Here is a 6,734-nt window from a genome sequence, read left to right on the forward strand (position 1 = left end):
ATATTCTCGAGGGGGAGAAAAATTTTAAACTCAAAAGCTTATGGAAGTGATTGTTGATAAATCAAAATAAATGAATAAAAATTAAAAAAAAAAATATTCTCACAATTAGAACTATCCAAGAATAGAATCAGCTGCTTTGATACTAGGTGGGTTCCCTGTCACTGAGAAAGGTCAGGCCAAGTCAGGAAGACTTTGTCATGAATGTTGTAAAGGGGGTTCGGAATGGGTACTTTTTAATGGTCAGTATGATCATGTATTGTCTAACAGTATCAAATGTGAAATGATTTTAGTTTAGACCGTGGATCTAAACGTGTCATAAGAAGTGGGGTTTAAAATGCTAACATAAAAAACCATTATGCCCAGAAATATACAGCTTTAACTCAGTAAAGTAAAACATCCCTGTTGTGAATGTAATGTTCCTTGCATAACCTGTGGCTCAGAACGGCTTGGGAATCTCATGGCCCAAGGATTGGCTCGGGTGCTAAGAACTGAATTTGGCTTATTTAACATTCTCCACTAGGGGGCTTCCATTCCCCAGCAAGCATCAGGTTAGCAATAAATACTTAAATAAAGAACAGGTTTATTAAAAGGCACTCAAAGAACAGAAAACCTAGTTTGTGTCCTAATCTGGTTAACAAAGAAATAATAATAAACCACGTTCTGATGAATGCCATTGTCTTCTTTTCCCTGACCCCTCTACCACCACCCTGGAAGTTTAATTGCAATTCCCACAAACTTAGCGCCCTAGAAGTTTAATCGCAATTCCCACAAAATTCAAGGAACAAACTAGTCAGGTCCCTGCCCCATGTATGGGTCGGAGTGGGTCTGTCCGTTGTCAGCTGACCTGCTTCTCTCAAGATGGTACTTTCTATAGAGATTACTCTGGCATACTCTCCGTACCCCAGCTTCCAACTGCTCTTGCCATCTCTCGGAAGTCAGACAGTTGTCCTGGCTCCCCAAACTCTTAGCTGTGTTCTCCCAGTAGCCATAGCTGGCCTGGTTCTGCACAAACCCTGGAGGTCCTGTCCTGTTTTTTCTCTGCCTTATGCATGTGACATCCATGGGAAATGGCCGCTTGGGTCTCCTAAGAGCCTCTCGGATCGTCCCTTCAGCCTCAGCCCACAGAGAAGCTGTTCAGTTACTTTTGGGCCTATCCACTACAGTGATTTATAATCTAGTAATTTCCAAGTTCTTGGTTAGGGAGTCAGTATAGGATTTAACTAGGAGTCCAGAGAGCTAGGTTCTAGTCCAATCAACATAATCTTAAGTCATTTCACCTTTTTAGGCCCCAGTTTTCCTCTTCTGTAAAATGAGAGATTTGGATTAGACAATCGCTAAGCATCCTTTCTGCTCTGAAGTTGTACGATTACCTTCCATAACTCAAAAATTTTTTCTTTAAATCTAGATTAAAAAATATTTAAGTTTATGGGGACTGTACTTCTGAAGAAAACTTGATTCTGGAGAGTCACTTGGCTGTGTTGATTGCTATTGTTTGAGATTGAAATCCAATGTTTTTTCAAGTGAACCTTTATTTTCAGTCGTACTATTTGTTGTCATATCTGCGTAGTGGGTGGGAAAAGGCTAAATAAGAGCTGCACAGGTCTGTTTAACCATAAGCTACTTTGCATATTGTCACCAATAGTCTATAAATCCGACAGGTCTGACTTGGCTCAACATCCAACATTTTGACCACAAAACTCAGGTAAGAGCTCTTCAACTTGGTTCAAAAAGAATTCCTGGGCAAAATGCATGTCACTTGAATTTTGTCTTAGGTCCTAGTACCAGGAGGCTTTAAATTTTAATGATTATTGCAGGATTGAATTTTACCCATTTGATAAGGCTGGAATTGTTAACACTGAAAGCTCCCAAATTTGCTGTAATCATTAGCACTTCTGTAATGTTGTAGCACAGCTTCTCTGTGCTGGATTGTATTGTCTGACAAATTATATTTATTTAAACTAAAGTTTAGTTATTTAGGTTATAACAAGAAATCTTTTGAGATTTTATAATTAATTATCAATCTTCCTAGTTCTCCTAGGGAAGAAATAAATAGCCAGTTTTATCTCTTCTCAATCTCTTCTACAGATAGAGAGATTAGGACAAATTTGCCTGAAATCCCCTTTAGTTTTGTTCATGGAACTCAGAAGGCTGACTCTCGGCCCAGGGCACTAGTCAGCACGATATTTGATTTTTGTTAAGACTTCTTCTCTATTGATGTTTGCTCCTAATTCTTGTTTCCTGCTACAAGTTCTCCTCCAACCACAATCAGTTATTTTGTAATTCTCTTTCTTTGAATATTATTGTCTGGGTGGCTATAATTAAGGAAATGTCCAACTGACTGTAAGGAGCTTCCTAGTGGGTGTTCTGACAACACCTGAGTTTTTTTTCTTTAATACATTTTGGATAACTTTTATTTTTATGTCACCAGAATTTCTCCCAGTGTCCTTCTTGAGTTATTTGTCAAAAGAATTATGTTTTCTCTTATTACAACCAATTTTTAATTACCAATCACACATTTCATCTGGGTCAAATTTTAAAGATAATTTTATTAGTCTTCTATTAGGGGAAAGCTCTTTTCCCAAACTAAACACTTTAATAATTAGCAAGGTTATTAGTTGTTGGGTTTTTTCTTTTTTTTAAATATTCACTTCAGTAGTCATCCTCAGGCTTTGGTTTGGCCCACAGGTCAGAATTTTTAGGCTAGTTTTCTGGTTGCTTATCCACTTTCCAAAACTGAGAATTCATCAACAAAGTATTTTCAGGAATAATTCTAGCCTTTTCTTTTGCCCCTTAGAGTATACACATAATCCAGTGACTTCCACTGGAGTTGTTTACGACCTGGGTGACCTTGGGCAGATCACTCATACTTCTCTGAGCCTCAGTTTCCTCATCTGTAAAATGAGGCGGCTGGACTAGAAGAGCTCTGAGATAGCTTTGAACTCAATCTATAACTGAATCCTGAGGTAGTGACTAATTGCCCTTTTTTTGACCCTAGGCAAGTTATTTTACTTCTTTGAGACATGGTTTCTCCATCTGTAAAATGGACAACAACAACCTGACTCATTAGGTGGTTGTGGGGAAAGCACTTTGTAAACGTTTGTAAAGCGCCATGTAAGTGGGAGCTGTGTATCCAGAACCTCTTAATCCAGAAACTTTCTTCCCACTCTTGTGCTCCCTTCCCTCCCATCCCCCCTTTTCCTCCCCGTGGCTAGTTTCTAGTCTTCCAAAGGTAAAGTTGTTTCTTTGGGGGGTGGGGGGAGCCAGGCTAAGGGTTCCTGGCTTGTTAGGTCATTCCAGACTCTTTGACCTTCAGTGTTATGCAGTGCTTTACCTGGGGGTGTTTATGATGAAATCAGCCGTGAGATTAAGAAGAGCCCTTTCCCAGCATTTACATACTTTGAAGTTTCTGTTTACCCTGCAGCCTTACTTCTCCTTACTTCACCTTTCCCCTTTACTCAGTGTTCCCGCCACGCTGGTGGCCTCGCTGCTCTTCCAAATTGGCATTTCTTCTCCTGACTTTGGTCAACTCCACCTTGTGGCATCCTTCGCTCAGGTGCCACCTCCTACAGGCAGTCTTCCCCGATGCCCTGGTTGTTAGCAGTGCCCCTCATTCCTCAAAGGATACTGTATTTATTCATCTGTCTGTATGTCCTGTCCCACTGGTTGATATCAGATCCTTGAGGGCAGGGGCTTTGTCCATATTATCTTTGCATCCTCAGCCTCCAGCATACCTGGCAGGCACATCAATGTGTATTGATTTGAATTACTCCTTAGCTTCTGACTGGCCCTCCCTTTTCTTCTGTCCCTATTTAAGAAGCTAGATTGAGTATACTTCAATTAGGCATTTTCCGGGGAATCAGAGCATAATTTCTCCTACTTTAATTGTAGTGATTAATTCATTCAGCATGCATGTATTAAGGACCTGTCATGTGCCAGACACCATGCTGGGCAGTAGGCATACAAAGATAGAAATGAAACAGTCCCCTCCCTCAGGAAGCTTTGGGAAATAAAATAGACACAGATGAGTAAATACAAACGTGTGTGTGTGTGTGTGTGTGCATGCATGTGTGTGTGTGTAAATCCCCTACACCAATACGCTTCTGCAGCTGCTCAGCACCTTATAGATGCAGACAACTACCTGGAACAGAACCTAGAGACAGCCAGCCAGTCAGTCAGAACTTGAACCCAAATCTTCCTGACTCCAGGCTAGCTCTCTGTGCACCATACCATGCTGCCCTCAAAAATTTTAAATATATATAAAGTAAATACAAACCATCTTCTAGGGGTGGGGGTGGGGGAGGGTGGGCTTCCTGTTGGAGGTAGCATGTGAGCTTAGCCTTGAAAGCAGCTAGGGATTCTTGGAAAGGAATGGACAACTAGGGAACTCACTAGAAACTCTGTGATCCTTCTCTCCTGCAGCTTTGTTTTATAGATTCACATGGAAGTATATATGTTGTTTTTTCATTCTTTTTCTTTTTTCTCTTTTTTTATTAATTTATTTTGATTTATCAACAATCACTTCCATATGCTTTTGAGTTTAAAATTTTTCTCCCCCTTCCTCCCTACCCCCCTCCTTAAGACGGTGCACAATCTGATATAGGCTATACATTTACATTCCTATTAAACATATTTTCACATTAGTGATGTTGCAAGTAAGAATTAGAACCAATAGGAAGAACCACCAGAAAGAGGAAACAAAATTCAACAGAAGAGGGAAAAAAAATAGCAAATAGTATGCTTTGATCTGCATTCAAATTCCATAGTTCTTTCTTTGGATGTGGATAGCATTTTCCATCACAAGGCCTTTGGAGATGTCTTAGATCTTTGTATTGCTGAGAAGTTTGTCAATATTAGTCATTGTACAATGTGGCTGTTAGGTTGGTTCTGCTCACTTCACTCAGCATCAGACCATATAAGTCTTTCTAGGTTTTTCTGAAGTCAGCCTGTTCATCATTTCTTATAGCACATCATTCCTCTTTTTCTAACAGTGCATAATTTTGCTAACTAATGATCTTTTAAAAAATAATTTGTTGGGGCAGCTAGGTGGCACAGTGGATAGAGCACCGGCTCTGGAGTCAGGTGGACCTGAGTTCAAATCCAGCCTCAGACACATAATACTTTCTAGCTGTGTGACTCTGGGCAAGTCACTTAACCCCAATTGCCTCATTAAAAAAAAAAAATAATAATAATTTTTCATGCACCCAACTTTAAACAGAAAAACCAATTAACCATACAGGTATAGCTATTCTCATTTTAAAATGATTTTTTTATGTATAACACATCCATAACAACTTCTTAGTTATTCCTTTTGGGTCACTTTCATTCTCTTTCTGGCCATTCATATTTGTATTTATTTCTCTAGTTTTATTTTTAAGAAGCAGCATAGTGTAGTCAATAGAAGCTGACCTCAGAGTCAAGAAGTCGTGGGTTCTAGTTCCCTGCCTTTGACACACACTGAATACGTGCCTGAGCAAGTCACTCAACCTCCAGCTCTTGAGCTAACTTTCTAAGACTCTGTGGAAGAAAAAGTGCCTTTCTGCATCTGTAGAGAAGTCTTCAATGGGTGTTTCCTGCACAAATTAAAATCGCAAGACTGGTTAAAAAAAACAAAAACATTTTTCTCATTTTTGTATAATTAAGGTAAGTCTAGTTCAGGCTCTGCTTTCTTTGCTTTATATCGCCTCACCTAAGCTTTTCCAAACGTTTTTTATTCCTCAGTTTATCATTTTAATGGCCCTGTATGCCACTGCACCGACATTCAGTAGTTTATTTGATGCTTAATGAGCTCTTACAGCAAATGTACTATTGACAGATTTTTTTGATGCCTCACTTGGACACTAAAGAAAGTAAAAACATTTTCCCATGGAAAGCTTTTGGCGGAGAAGTGGCCCTGGTGAAGCATCTGGTGAGTTGTATAAAAAGGCTTAGGTCAGGAAGATGAAACTGAATAGCAGTACATATGAAAAAGACCTGGGTTTCTTAGAATACTATAGTACATGGATAGCTTGGTGTAGTGGATAGAGCACCAACTTTGGGTTCCAATTTGGCCTTTGACGTACTTGAGCTTTGTAAGCACAGACAAGTCTCCTGCCTTCTTAGTGCCTTTAGTAACTCTGTAAGAATTTAAGTTACAGATGAAAAATAAACACTGATGAAATCACAGATCAAGACCAAATAAATAAATAGTCATTTCCAACCTTTAGACAAATTTAGACTTGATGTACGGAAAAATTTCCCTATAGTTAAAACGATGAGTGGAACAGGCTGCTTCAGAAGGTGGAGGGATCTGGAGGCTGGACCTAAGAGTTAGGATGTAAAGAACATGTTCCGTTCATGTTTGCTTATGGGTTGAAGTAGGAAGGCCTTTAAAACTTCTTCCAACTCAGAAATTTTGTATGCTGGCAGGAAGCCATGCAATATACAGTAATCTGATGCTTACAGACTCATCCAGAAGGAAGTAACATGCCAAACCACATCTCTAAGACAGGACACTTGTGCTTTTGTCATTAATGAGGGGAGAACCAAATATGGGTGTACTTTATCCAACAGCTTGTATGTCAGGTTGTATATAAGTAGCATTTTTGTAAGTCAATACTTGTAAAAATCCTATGGTAATCCACCTTCTAATTTATAAGTTTGAATTCTAATTTTTCACTTAGCAGAATTATGTCAGTCACACTATGCTTATAGATTTTGCATAGTTTTTAACTGCTTCTTTATTTCTCTGACAGATA

This window comes from Vombatus ursinus, unplaced genomic scaffold (genome assembly GCF_900497805.2).
Source record: "Vombatus ursinus unplaced genomic scaffold, bare-nosed wombat genome assembly UNPS02009770.1, whole genome shotgun sequence".
Taxonomy (NCBI): Eukaryota; Metazoa; Chordata; class Mammalia; order Diprotodontia; family Vombatidae; genus Vombatus; species Vombatus ursinus.